This window comes from Lutra lutra, chromosome 6, assembly GCF_902655055.1.
Source record: "Lutra lutra chromosome 6, mLutLut1.2, whole genome shotgun sequence".
Taxonomy (NCBI): Eukaryota; Metazoa; Chordata; class Mammalia; order Carnivora; family Mustelidae; genus Lutra; species Lutra lutra.
Window position 1 is genome coordinate 33,247,423 of NC_062283.1, and position 14,153 is coordinate 33,261,575.

General features: G+C 56.1%; 1 protein-coding gene across 2 annotated transcripts in view; it reads right to left on the minus strand.

The window, feature by feature from the left end:
* The window catches only part of GRM4 (glutamate metabotropic receptor 4), a 106,423-nt gene that overhangs the window by 67,130 nt on the left and 25,140 nt on the right, over positions 1–14,153 (minus strand). The window lies entirely within an intron of this gene.

Genomic DNA, 14,153 nt, shown 5'->3' on the forward strand with positions numbered 1-14,153 from the left:
GACTGGGACAAGCCGACCCCATGGGCCTCTGAGGTCTCCTCAGCAATCTCTTTGCAGCCCAGCTGGAGCGGGAGGGGTGCTTGATTAACATTCTCCTCAGAGAAGTCCTCTCCTCTGACGATAGCCGATAGCCGCGTGACAGAGGAGGGGACAGCCACACCCATGCCAATGCCCATGCAGCATCAGCCAGAACCCAGATTCCAGCGGCACCTGACCAATCACAGCTGGCCTACTCTCCTCGGTCTAGCTGCCTGGCTTCCTCTGCCCACAGAGCCCACATCACCTCCTCCAGGTAGCCCTCCCTGAGCTCCAGAGAGTCTGCTCAGACCCTCCACAGCACCGAGTGGGGCCGTTCCAGGGGCACAAGGCATGTCATCCTGGTATGAGGAAGTCTGGCCTCTCTGCCAAGTCAGCAGGCATTCTGAGGTGTCCCAATCGTGCTAGACAAGGCCACTTGTGGGGATGCAAAGAAACACCGACTGCATCCCCAGAAGGGGCATCCCAGAGTGAGACACTGTGTCTGGAGCTGGCACCCAGCAGAACTTCACCCAAGTGACGGAGGTAGGGGAGAGGGAGGAGTGAGGAAATCTCTCCCCACCCCCGTGCGCACTCTCCCTCCCCACCATGCGTTCTCGCCGCTCTCTTTCTCTCTCTCTCTCCCTCTCTCTCCCCCTCTCTCCCTTTCAGGCTTCTGGAGTGACAAGGAGGTCCATGCCACGTGGGGAAAGACAAAAGCTGCTTCCGGGCTTGAGCAGCAATGAAGATGAATGCCAAGTGCATCTGTGTGTGTGTGTTGTGCGTGTGTGCATGCACGTGCTGGAGCACATGCTCTAAGCGCGTGAGCGCCCGGCCCATTCATTCATTTACTCCTCCTACCAGTAAGTCCCCGAGTACCGACAGGACAGCCTGCCAGGCATAGTTCTGAGTGCTGGCGATGGACAGGGGGACGCTCTGTCCTCGTGGGGCTCCCAATCTCCACAGAGGCAGGCCGTGGACAGGTGATCCCGAGCTGTTAGATGGGAAGAAGGGTCCAGGAGAAAAAGGAAGAACAGAGCAGGAGACCATTAGAGGGGCCCAGGGGATGTCTCTCTGACCAGGCTACATCTGAGTCAAGACCTCAAGCCAATGAAGGAGGGAGCCATGTGGGTATTCGAGGGAGGGCATTTCAGGCAGAGGGAACAGCCCGTGCAAAGACCCATGCATATACGTGCGTGTGTAAATGTTACATGCCTGTGTGTCCAGGTGCACACGTGTGTGTTTAGAACCTGAATCTGTTCTCAGGCTATCCCAGGCCTGGCCAGCAGCCCCACATCTCCCACTAGGTATGGCAACACTGGCGGGCCCCAGGATGTCCCCAGCTCAGGCTCTGGCTCACTGGCTCCCAGATAGCAGAATCAAGGGTTCCCCCCCCCAAGAGGGGCTACTCCATGTCCTGCACCACCCAGCAGAGGAGAAGCAAGCTGGCAGTGAGGCACCTTGCCCAGCACCCCAGAGCCACCCAGGGCCCAGTTCCCCAAAAGCCAGTATTTCATTCAAGGCTGTTTAGAACAGCCAGGGATCAAACCTCTACCTTGACCTCCACAAGGTCCACAACAACCCAAGACACACAGCTGGGTGTCCATGACCATCACCATGGACACCCCAAAGCCACCCCCCACAGTAACACCAACCCTTTTGCTATGAGCTCTAGTGTTGAAAAGCACGTTCCCTTCTGTTCTCTTCCCTAATGCTTTGCACAGCACAGAAGCTCTCAGCGCACCCTGCAGCCAGCCTGCCTGGGGCTCTGCAGTGACCCAGCCTTGTTATCCAGCTTTGTGACCTTAGGCAAGCAAGCAGCCTCTCTGGGCCTCAATTTCTTCCCACATAAATAAGAGAAGACTGCACTAGCATGTGCATGCAGTGTTCGAAACACGTGGGCCCTCAGCAAACACTAGCTATTGACAGGAGAGAGGGAGGCAAGGCTAGGACCATTGTGCCCATTTTGCAGATGAGAAAACAGAGGCTCAGAGAGATGAAAAGTGCCCTCTGAGTATCACAGCCAGGAGATACCAGAAATAAGGCAGAGACTGAACTACTCTGCCTCTCTGTTCACCATCCCTGAATGGGGCCTGGGACCCTGCCCACCCTCCCAGCTGACTCTGATCCTTCTGATCCACCTACCAGCCAGGCCAGGAGACCGCAGATTGAAGCCAGACCCTGCCACCACCTCCGGCCACCAACCCCAGCCAAGGCCCACACAGACTTTGGGACCCCCACCTGGCTGGCTGTGGCCCCACTCACCAGGGAAGCAGGGAGACCCTGCACCCGGCCAGGCAGACCCTGGGATGGCTTCCTGCTCCTCGCCCTTCTGATCCCGGCTGCTCGAGGGTTTGACTGCCCGGCTCTCAGCATCCACTCTCTTCCTCCCAGATGAAAGGCAGCCAGGCTTTTAGGTACATGAAAGCTGCACGAGCAGGAACTGGAGTTCAGAGAGCCAGTGAGAGGAGGGAAAGCCAGCTTGCAAAGGCCTGGCCTGCACGGTCAGGGCTGAGGGACACAGTCCCCCAGCCCCAGCCCCCCTCACCCACCGGAGCCACGCACCGTCTCCCATGGGGCTTCTGTGTCAGACACACAGTGCCCAGAGGAGCGGGAGATGCCGCTGGCCACCCCTTTCTCCCTCTACGGGGCCTTGGGAGGGGCAGGGGAAGAGTGTGTCTCCCTCAGAGCTGGGCCCACAGTCTCACGGGGTCACCAACAAGAACTAGCCTGGTGTGGGCTAGAAAAGGGGGTCCTCAGACATGCCTCCAGGCTGACATGCCAGCTCTGGGACAACAAGAGATTCACTGGGGGCTTTCCAGCGGAACTGTAGGGACAGAAAAGGCTGGCAGTGTAGGACGAGGGCTTGGAGAGGCTGAAGAGGTACAAAGAGGGGACAATGGTCAAGGGGGAACCATCAAAGCAGCTGGGCAGGGCCTTCACAGTGAGAGACTAGGGATATGCCTGAGGGGTGTGGGGAAACTTAAAGGGGGGTGTGGACCAGCACATGGAGGGGTGTGGATAGCCCCCTCACCCTCAGCCCTGACCAAGCCCACCTCAGACAAGGACCCTAGGGTTTAAAAGCAGAAGAGTGACCCTACTACTTAAAACAGCCACAAAGCCTCACACACACATACCCCACGGAGATGCCCCCCCAAAGAACAGAGAAGTGGACTTCCAAGGCCTGGGAAGTCGGGGCAGTGGGGAGGGGCACCCTGGGCATGGGGCTGAGCTGGCATCTGGGTGGTCTTTGGGAGGACTAGGATAGACCTGGATAGGCCTGGCCCAGGGCTTCCTCTCAGCCCACAAGCCAGGGGCCGTTCCCCACACGCATACTAAGGGCCCCCACACTGGGGGCCACTGGCCACTTCCCCACAGATCCTCTGGGGATCCGTGTCACCCTCATTAATCAGATCTCATTACTCTGCTCTGCAGACACAGACCTGCCACCAAATCCCAGCCCCAGTTGTCCAGTCAGTCACTCAGCCCCTGCAGGGGGCCATGCCCATGGTCTCCAGTCACTGTCTCCATCTCGGCACCTGGGGCACTCAGCCTCCCTTAGCTTTGCCACCCCCGGGCCTGAAGACCTCCTTACTCTCACACTGTGGCCTGCCACATTTCTTCACTGTGACTGAGAAGGGGACATCAGACTTTCCCAGGAGCCAAATGCTATCTTAAAAGACAGCAAAATTCATCCACAAGGCCCCTGCAGTCCCTACACCCCGGCTGCCCCTGGGGCCACCAGCCTTCCCCTCCTACACTCTCCCGGCCCACCCGCACTCCTCAGAAACTCCAGGGATCCGTTCATTTATTCATTCGCCCACTCAATAACGGTTTACACAGCCCTCACACACTCTGCGGCCCCAGGGGAGAACACACAGAGACAAATCCCTGCCTTCATGGAACAGACATTCTAGTGGGAGGGATAAATAAATACACACACATTAACGTTGTCCTTAGAACTGCCGGCACCGCGGTGAACTTCAACTCCCGAACCCCTGTGGTTGGCTGAGGCCATGTGACACGTTCTGGCTAACAAGGCCGGAACAGAAAATGCCATTCCTTGGGGGCCTTAGCATTTCCCTGCAGTCGTAAGACCCTACAGGGTACACATTCCCTCGGCTACCAAGACCAGCAACGATCCAGACCAGCCCGGGTCCCCGCAGAGGGAGAGAGCAGAGCCCTCAGCCGAGCCACACAGACGTGTGAGGTGATGAGTATCTAGTGTATGTATTTGAAGCCCAGAGACGTGAAGGAGGTTTGTTCCCAGCACAGCCTCACCGATGCTAACGAAGCAGCAGAAGCCTCGTGCTCTGGCTACAGGACGCCTGGAAACAAGTCTTCCTTATCTCCACCTCACTAGCCTGGAGATGCTGGGTTCACATTCAGCACACACTGATTTGGACTGAAACGAATTACATTCACACACACACACACACACACACACACACACAAGCATACAGTCATCAACACCATGAAAACTAGCAAAATAGCATACAGGGGCACCTGGGTGGCTCAGTCGGTTAAGCATCTGCCTTCGGCTCAGGTCATGATCCTGGGGTCCTGGGATTGAGCCCCGCATTGGGTTCCCTGATCAGCAGAGAGTCTGCTTCTCCCTGTGGCTCTGCCCCTCGCCCCACTCACGCTCTCTCTCTCTCTCAAATAAATAAGATCTTTAAAAAAAAGAAAGAAAGAAAGAAAGAAAAGAAAACTAGCATTTATTGGGTGCTTACTACATACGAGGAACTGTCCTAAGTGGTTATAAATGCCTTCGCCCCTTTGATCTCACAATAACTATATAAACCAGACCCTCTTATCTTCCCATTTTCCCAAAACTGAGGTACAGAAAGGTTAAGAAACTTGTCTAAGGTTACACGGCTAGCAAGTGGCCGAGGCAGGATTTGAACCCAGGGGGACATCCTCCAGAGCCCAGGTTACTGTCGGGTAGAACCCCAGCCTTCACCTTGCAAAAGTAGGCCCGCACATAAATGTGCATGCACACACGCACACTCACACACACACACATGCCCAGCCACACGCACACACAGAATCCAAGGGCTAGCCCTACTTCCTCTGAGCGCTCAGCTCCCCAATCACTCCTGGCTGTCACAGGCTGGGCTGAAGTGGCCCATCTGTCTCCAACACAAAAGATCAGGCAGGGGTGGGGGCCAGGGGCCCCAGAGGGTTGTGTAAATGGCTCTGCTTTGAGCAACAACTAATTTCTAAACATTAATTATTAATTTCATGGTTATCATATGCAAACCTCTGTCTCCCAGACGAGATGAAATTGATTTAATTAGAAATTCCATCATCAAGCCTTTCGGATCCAAGCTTTTAATTAGGATCACCAACCCCACCCAAGGCTGCCAGAAATTGGGCTCCCGACCCCAGCTTCCCTTCCTGAGGGCCCGGGCAGAGCCAGGATGTGTGGGCGGCTCCACGGTCACTGGGGACCCCCCCTGGCCAGGACAGGGCCCCTCACCAGGACCATTATCCATCTCCCACCCCACATGGGGTGACACGACCCCACAGTCACAAGTGGCCTCTTCCCTCCTGGAATCATAATGGGGGAAACAGCCTGGTGAGAACGCATACCACCTTGCAGCAAGAAGGACTGGGGTGTTGAATGCGAGGAGACAGGAGAAATAACAGAGCTCCCCTTTTCATGCAAAATTCACATAGCAGCCTCCCTATTGGAGCCCCTGCCAGGTGCTAATAAAACGGCCCTTATAGCTCAGCTCAGGGCAGTCTGTCAAAATTATCAACAGTACTTGGCCTTTTAACAAAGCATTTCCATCACATTACCTCTGACCTCATCTCCAGCCACTTCCATCCTGGCCTTCCTCACATTGAGGGGACCCCAGTTATAGCCATCTCCTTGCTGAACCCTGAAACACCAGGCACGCTCTGCCTCGGGGCATCTGTGCTGGCTGTTCCCTCGGCCCTAATGATCTTCCAGCAGATGCAGTGAGGCTCGCTCCCTCACATCCTTCCCTTCCAGAGAAGACTGCTCAAATGTTACCTTTGCCGGGGTAAGTGCCCCCCCGCCAAGATGGTGCCTGGCACACACAGATGGTTCTCAGAGGTCTCCTTCCTCCCTCCCCAGGACTCAGCCAGGGTGTCCCTCACCTCCTGGGGTCTGCTGAGCCCTGTTCCCACCCCTCTGGACTCCCCCGATTTCCCAGCAGCACCCCAGAAGGTAATCATGTGGGGCTGGCCCACACCCACCTCGGTCTCCCCATCCCTGGGGCCCACCCGGCCTCTTACCGGGAGAGCACGCGAACACTTGGATTAATTTCCAGGACTGTTCTGAATTATGTTTTCCAGGAGAGAACCAGAGAGAGGCAGGCAACAGGCCTTTGAACAAACATTTCCCCAGAAAGTGCTTTATTCAGTCCCTTGTCTCACCCTTTTAAACATCATATGCTTTCTTAGGAGCCCAAGAAAAAATGGGGTCCCGATAAGGCACTGAGGCTGGTGAAGAACAGAGGGCCCCAAGCGGAGGGTCTGGGCGGGCTAACAAAGGAGCCGTTCAGAGGCAGGCTTGGAGGAATTACCGCAGATAAGAGCACAGGCTGGAGGAGGTGGGCGGGGGGCGCAAGGAGCGGGCGGCACAAGGGCCAGAGCAAATACAATCCTCAAATCAGCACTTGTCCTATTTCATAAGCAAAATGTAGATCAATAAATTACATTCACTTTTGCAGGTTTTACATGCTAATTCCTTCACCTTGTCAAGAGTAATACACATTGGGGGAGGCCAGGGAACGGAGGAGCCCAGAGGCCTAGAGAGGAAGGGCCAGGAGTCTGGTGGAGCCCCTGGGGCCGCAGCACCTGCACCCCTTTTCCCAAGAAGGGCTCAAAGCCCAAGTTATCAGAGGCGAGGAAACTGGCTGCCACACCATCCACCCACCCCCTCGCTGTGTGACCGTGGGCTAGTCGCCTCCCCTACGAGCCTCCATCTTCTCATCTGTCAAACGGCCACAGCAGTGAGAGTCTGGGTTCTGTTAAGCCTTACTTTGAGGCTCATTTGGGAGGACAGATGTTAAATCTTAGAAAGGGAGCAGCTGTCCAAGACGCTAGGAGTCATGATGACACGTCTTGCAAGTACATTGGGTGCAGTTAGCTGATACGGACTCTCCCTTTGTTGATTCTCACCACAGCCCCAAAACAGGAAGCCTTAGCCCCATTTACAGGAGGCTCAGGGGGCTGGGGAGCAGGCCCGGAGTCACCCAGGCCCATCTGATGCCAAAGCTGGGCTTTCTCTGTGCCACAACACTGCCCACGAGCCATGGAGCTAGGCGGCACTGAGCCACACATGAGTTCCTGAGGGGTGAGGGCTCAGGACCAGTCCAGAGTGGTCATGGCACCCCAGGGGGCCAACAGGCATTGCTGAGCAGGTGCTGGACATGGAGGGAGGGGCAGCAGGTAAGAGGATGCTCAGGTGTTGGTGGTTGTTGTGCCTTAATGAGCACCTAGTCCATGTGGAGCACTTCACAGGGATTATCTCATTTAATCCTCACAAGATACCCCCATGAAGCAAACGCTATTGATTACCTTCGTTTTTCAGAAGGGAAAACGGAGGCCCAGACAAACACGGATATAAAATTAGAGCAAGTGGCAAAGCAGGACCTGAACCCACGGCTATCTTGACTCCAGCCCCTGGGTGCTCGCACACAGCCCTTCACCACACCTCCCATGCCCTCTGCTTTCATTGCCGGCTGCTGCCCTTTGTCCACACCATCCCCACGCCGCGGGGGAGGGGGCAGCCAGGATGGGGAGTCAAGAGTCCGTGCCCCAGGTCTCTCCCCAGCACATCCCCTAGCACATTGCTTCGCCTCTCTGAGCCTCAGTTTCCACATCTGTTCAAGAGGGGGCGTGGTTAATGACCCCTGCTGGCTGGACTTACAAGGTCAGGACAGAGGGAGGGGCCTCCACAACCGGGGAGTGACATCTGCCCACAACTGTAAGCCATTGGAAGTGCAGGCAAGGCTGGGACAAGCTCAGCAAATGGGGAGCCCCTGAGAGGTCCGGAACTATGCCTGTGCCCTGCGCCCCTGCTGCTGGGCTCTTGCAGGCTGAGCACCAGCGGAGGGGGCGCGGCCGCGGCGGAGGGGAAATTAACCAGAGCGGCTGCCCCAGCGCTCCCGCCAGTTAATGTGCAGCGCCGTGTGTAATATACAGCTCTGTATTAATATAATATGATATAATGGGATGTATTAACATTATTGAACACATGAGCCGATAAAAGTCACATCACCGTCACTCCGTGTAATTTATATCACAGCCTGGGCCCGAGCCAGGCTGGCGGGGGAGGGGAGGCCTCACTGGAGCTCTGGGGCTCCCTCAGGGAAGGGGAGGAGGGGGAGGGCGCCTGAGCCCTGGGCGGGGGAGGGGAGCCAAGACCAGAGCAAAAGGGACCTGCCACAAAGCAGGCAAGGCCAGGTGATACCCCCGCCAGGGTGTCAAGCAGTGGTTTGTGGGCTCTTGGTCTGATCCCTACAACCAGTCCTCATGGCACTTGACCCCACAGCAACATCTGACCATGCAGTCCCTCCACTTGCCCGCCCATCCCCTGCCGCCTGCTTGCTGCCCTGGTGCCCTCTTTCCTCTAAGACAGCACCTCCTCAGCCTCCTTGGCTGGTCAGGAGTGCTGGCAACCCCGGGACTCAGTCATTTCCAGACTCACTCATTCCCAGGCCACCTATAGCCTGATGACCTACCCCCAAACTCCAGGCTCCCACCCACTGCCTGCTCCCCTTGGCCATCTACTGGGACCCCCAGACCCTCCCAAAGTCCTTCCTAGCCAGGTAACTGCTGCTCAGTCTACAGGATCAGACAAGTCCTTGATTCCTCTTTCTCTCACGATCCAAACCTGATTTATCAGCGAATACTGGTAGCTCTACCTTGAAAATAAATCCAGAATCCAAGCACAGCTTAGCCATGGTGCCATTATCACCCTGGGCCACAGCTCCAGCATTTATGGCCTGGACTATCCCACCATCCTCTCACTGGTCCCCCACCTCCCATACCACCCATCCCATCCCACTGCCCCTTCCCCAGCTGGCGCCCATGTAAAACCCAATTTAGGTCATGTCCCTCCTCTCTTCAAGAGGCTCCCATCTCAGCCAGAGCTCACCAGGCCCTATGCGTGCCGCCCCTTAGCCTCCTGCCCTCACCACCCACCCCTCTTTCCCTCACTTGCTCTGTTCCAGCCCCTCAGGGGCCTCATGATGTCCTTCCCAACACATCAGGCAGGAACCTGCCTCAGGACCTTGGCACTGGCTGTGCCCTCGTCACCGCCTGTTGATACTATACATTCCATTCATGTGTCCTCTTGATCATCTACCTCCCCACTAGAATGTCAGTCCCACAGGGACGGGAGTTTTTGTCTGCCTTGCTCACTGCCATAGCCCCAGGACTTAGGATAGTGCCTAGCACCCAAACCCTTATTTTGCAGATCCTGTAAATAAATATGAATGTTCGACGAATGAGCAGATGAACTAAAGCAGCAGTCCACTTTTACCTGATTCTCACAAATGAGTTTCTCTACCTGATTCTGTTGGTGACATGTATCTTCTTCTAGAGAAAGAATTTGCAAAACACTGGCCTGGTCCAGATGATGAAACCCAGGAGTGGAGAGTCCAAGTGGCAACAATTTAGCCAAGATCACAGGGTGGGCTGCCAGCGGCTGGCCAGCCTAGCTCAGCTCTCTACTGCCCTCTCCTCTGACCCAGCATTGCCTCCAGTGGGTCCCTCCCATCTGGGTCCTGGGGTGAGAAAGCTGCTGAGCGCCCAGACTGTAGGGGGCGTCACCAACCCCCCCCCCCCCGGGGCTTCTCTGCTCCCCGGCTGCCCCCACCGCTGTCCAGGCACCAGCAGCCCCTCTCCCTGAACCACCAATTTTCTTCAGCACCATCAGGAAGGGACCCACATGTGGCATACTCCTGGTGGTGTCCCACCCCAGGGGTCCCTCCTCAGGGATGTTTGTTGTGGAAGCCCCATATCAGCCTGCAAAACAAGGGCTTCTGACCCCTGGCAAAGGTAGAAGGGATAAGGACTTCCCACCCATCATGCATTCATTCAAAATATGTTTACTGAGTACTCACTATGTGTCTGGCACCATGATAAGCACCAGGCACGCCAGGGTAGGCAAAAGCAAATATCTGTCTTCATGGAGCTGAGTCCAGTGGGAGAAAAGATCTCTAACCAGATATGCACACCAACACAGACATATTCACAGCCTCTGAGATATGCTGGGAAGAAGAGACAAGGGGCCTGTGAGAACCTGGAGTAAGAGCCTGATCTGGTCAGGGCACCCAAGGAGGCTTCCTGAGGATAGACAGTAAACTGACACCTGAAGGATGGATAGGCAATACCCAGGTGAAGAGAGAAGGGAGGAGCATCCTGGACAGAAAAGATAGTGAGTGCAAAGGCCCTGTGGCCAAGAGCCCGTGGCAGTTTCAAAGAAAAGCAAGAACACAAAGAGGATGGAAGAAGAGAGCATGACATGCATCTGTACAGAAAACAGATGTGGGAACAAGATGGGGACACAGGAGAGCAGCAGGAGTGCCCCTGTACTAGTCCAGGTAAGAAAGGAGGGCGGAGGGCCAGGGAGTATCTGTGGAGATGGATAGAAGTATGCCCTCCCAAAAGCCCTCCAGCTTCGAAGCGTCTCTTTGTGACACTCCCACTTTGTGAGCCCTTTGCTAAACTCCAAGATCACCAAAACTAAAAGAAAGGCCTGGAGTCAGAAGACAGGCAAACAGGCTCTCCGGATGCCGGCTTCTCCTCTGAGCCAAGCCCGTTCCTTCAAGATAAGTAGGCGCCTAGAGGTTCTCCAGCTGCCCCAGAGACAGGCAGGGTGAGGAGGCAGTCAGAGAGTAGGCCCAGAGCAGGAAAAGATCAGCCCTGCCTCTCACCTCCACTGCCATCACCCTCTACAGCCCCATGAGCTTGCCACGATGGAAAGAACCTGAATTCCAGGCTGTCACCGACTCACCGCATGGCCTGGAACTAGACCCTCCCCCATCCAGGGCTCCAGCATTCTTGTCTAAGGGTCTTAACAACTACACCGGCGCTTCCCATATGGCAGACTCAGCTCACAGCATTAATTTATTTACTCCTCCCCAGAATCCCGCCCCAGGCAGAGTACCGGCATTCGCCCATTTCACGGGTGAGGGAACCGAGGCCCAGGGAAGCCAAACTACTTGCCCAAAGATAGGCATCTGGCATCTGGCCACACAGGGACTTGACCCCTTGCAGCTGGGCTGTACTGCCCCCCGCCTCGCCACCACCAAAATAAGGATTAGATTGAATCCCCCTCTGGAACCCTCCTAACGGTTGTGGCTGCCTCCTGTGACTCTGAGCCCAGAGATCCAGCCTCCAGCCTGGAAGGACCCGCATCTCCGGAAGGATGACAGGTATGCATGGCTGTGGATCTCTCCCCAGACCCTTCTACTTCTCTCTACTTTCTCCAGAAACCTCCAGATGTTCCATCCAGTTCAGCGACCAGATTCCACCTGCCCACAATGGACCAGATATTCGGACATGGTGGGGCAGAGCACAGTCCCTGCCCAGTACCAAGGACCTGCTCTACGCCCCATCCCAGCAGTCCCCAGTGGCATGGGCCCTGGACCCGCACTGAGCAAACCCACTCTTTAAGACACCTGTACTGGCCCCTTCCCTTCTCCTCCGTCTCTGGTACATCCTGAGGTCACCTCCAGGGGTCTGGCCCCAGACAGTGTTTCCTACCATTACCTCATTTAATTTACTTGTAACAAAACCCTTCTGTGGAGATGTTACTATCTGCATTTTGTAGGCAAAACTTGGGGACAGGGAGAGAAGTCGTCCTCCCTCAATCACTCAGCTACTGATTAAAACCCAGGCCCATCAGACAGAGCCCACAGCAGGAACCACCAGCGCGTCTGGGTCCTGTCCAGACAATGAGGGGACAGGTTGGAGATGCCCACAGGCTCTGCCTGTCCCAGCTCAATGTGTCCAGTTTCCAGCAACTGGTAATCTGAGCTGACACCACTCTCTGGAGGGAACCCCTGACTGGATCTTGGCCCCTTCCACCCTGTCTCATCCACTCAGGCCCCTACCCCAGGATCTCCGGGGTAGACAAAGCTCTGCCCATTAACCCAGGCCTCCACAGGTCCCACTGGGGGCAGCCTCGGGTAGCAGAGCCTGGAGAAGGGTCTGGGCACCCTCGTAGCTGGAAACACCGGCCCTCCCTTCATGCCAGCAGACAGCAGGCCTCTACAGGGTAAATTAAGAGGAGCATAAAGCATGGCTCAAGTCCCCCAAGCATTTCCCAACACCTACAGGGGCCAGAATCCCCATCACTGGGACCAAAGTGAATTCTTTTGAACCCACCCATGTTACCTGGAAGAGGGAGCCTTTAACCATAGACTCTTAGATGAGGACAGTGGGACTGTCCTGCTACAGTGCCCCTGACAAGGACCTGGGCTTACTCACCTCCTAGGACAGGCAGCTCACCACTTCACGAGGAAGCCCACCCCAGCTCCAATACCTGCCAGGCTTTTTGGGACTCTGAATTGAAATCTGCCTCTCTGTCACTTTCCTGTGTTTTATGGGGCTCTCTGGAGCTGCAGAGACCCAGCCTGTGCCCCCAGCTGGAAGGCCACCCCAGGGCTCCTCAACTCTACTGTATTTACACCATCATCTGCAGCCCTGCTTGGGCATCTGGCCTGTTCTCTTCCATTTGGGGGTCTAGGTCCACATGTGGGCCCACATGGACATGCAGGGGACACAGAAAGGACACTCCCAGGCAGGACCACCACTTAAAACATGAGTCAGGCCACATCCCTCTCTGCCCCAACACCCTCCCCCAGCCCAACACCCACCCCACCCACACACCCACCCCCGTGCTTGGAAGGAAATCCCAAGCTCTCTGTGGGCCCTGCTGTCTTGCTGACCTCAAGCTCTGACCAACCCCTCACTTCCCTCCTGAAATGGTTCCTGAGCATCCGAGCGTCTCTGGCCTCAGGGCCTTTGCACTTGCAGAGCCCTCTGCCTAGGTGGCTCTTCCCCACATAGACGCAAAGCATTCTCTTCCACTCCATCCTCACCTCGGATCAAGTGGCACCTGCCAGAGACATTGTCGCTGAATAGCTCCTCTCAAGCAGCCCACCCCACACCCTGTCCCCTTACCCACGGCCCACCTCACCCCAACTTTATATAACATGTGTCTCTTTGAATAAGTGTCTAGCTCAGTCCTTTGACTCTGCTTCACAGGATTGGCAGCCCCAACAGCCTGAAAGCCACAGGGGCCAAAGCCCCCAGGCACTGGAGATCGGGATGTCGTTCCACCCCTCCCTGTCCCTGGCTGCAAGGGCCATCTGTCCTTCACCGGACCGTTCCTCAGGCGCCCGCCTGGAGATAGGGAAGACAGTGGGAAGGCCCTCCAGGAAGGGCTGAGGATGGGGAGCCCATAGGAAATGGCCCCTCTCCAAGGGAATGCCCCATGGGCTGCAAGGAGCCAAGGAGAGACGGGCTTCTCCCTGGTCCCCCTGGGGGGCTGCCATGGCCAGGTGGACAGCTCCAGAGCATCAGCTGATCATGGCAGGGGACAGCAAGAAGGAAACACACACAGACAGACAGACAGACAAGCTAGAACGCAGCCCTGCCAGGCCCCGCAGACTTAGAATCAGTCCACCCAAATCGAAGCACTGGCACACATGCACGTGTCACACAGATATCTCAGAAAGGTTCACACATGTGCGTGTGTGCAAACACACACCCCCCCACTCTGGAACGGTCAAAACAGGTAACATCATCATTCACAGTATATTTGGGGAACAGAATAGAGCATTCATAACCCCCCAAAAGTCACTACCTGGCCCAGGTGCCCATCAAGCCGCTGTAACTCCTAACTGCCCACGAGTGAGGAGGAAAAGTGCCTACATGCTATTCCCCATTCACACCAGGCAGGTAGCAGGATGAGCCAGTGGGAGAGCAAGCCCAGCAGAAGCAGAGTTCAAGGTGGGCAAGAGCTGATGGGCCCGGAAAGGGCCAGACCAGGCAGTGGCCATGGGCTCTCAGGGTGGAGGAGGACAGAGGGACTGGGGCACCAGCTTGGGGCAGCCCAGAGACTATGTCCTCACCTGCTCTGCTTT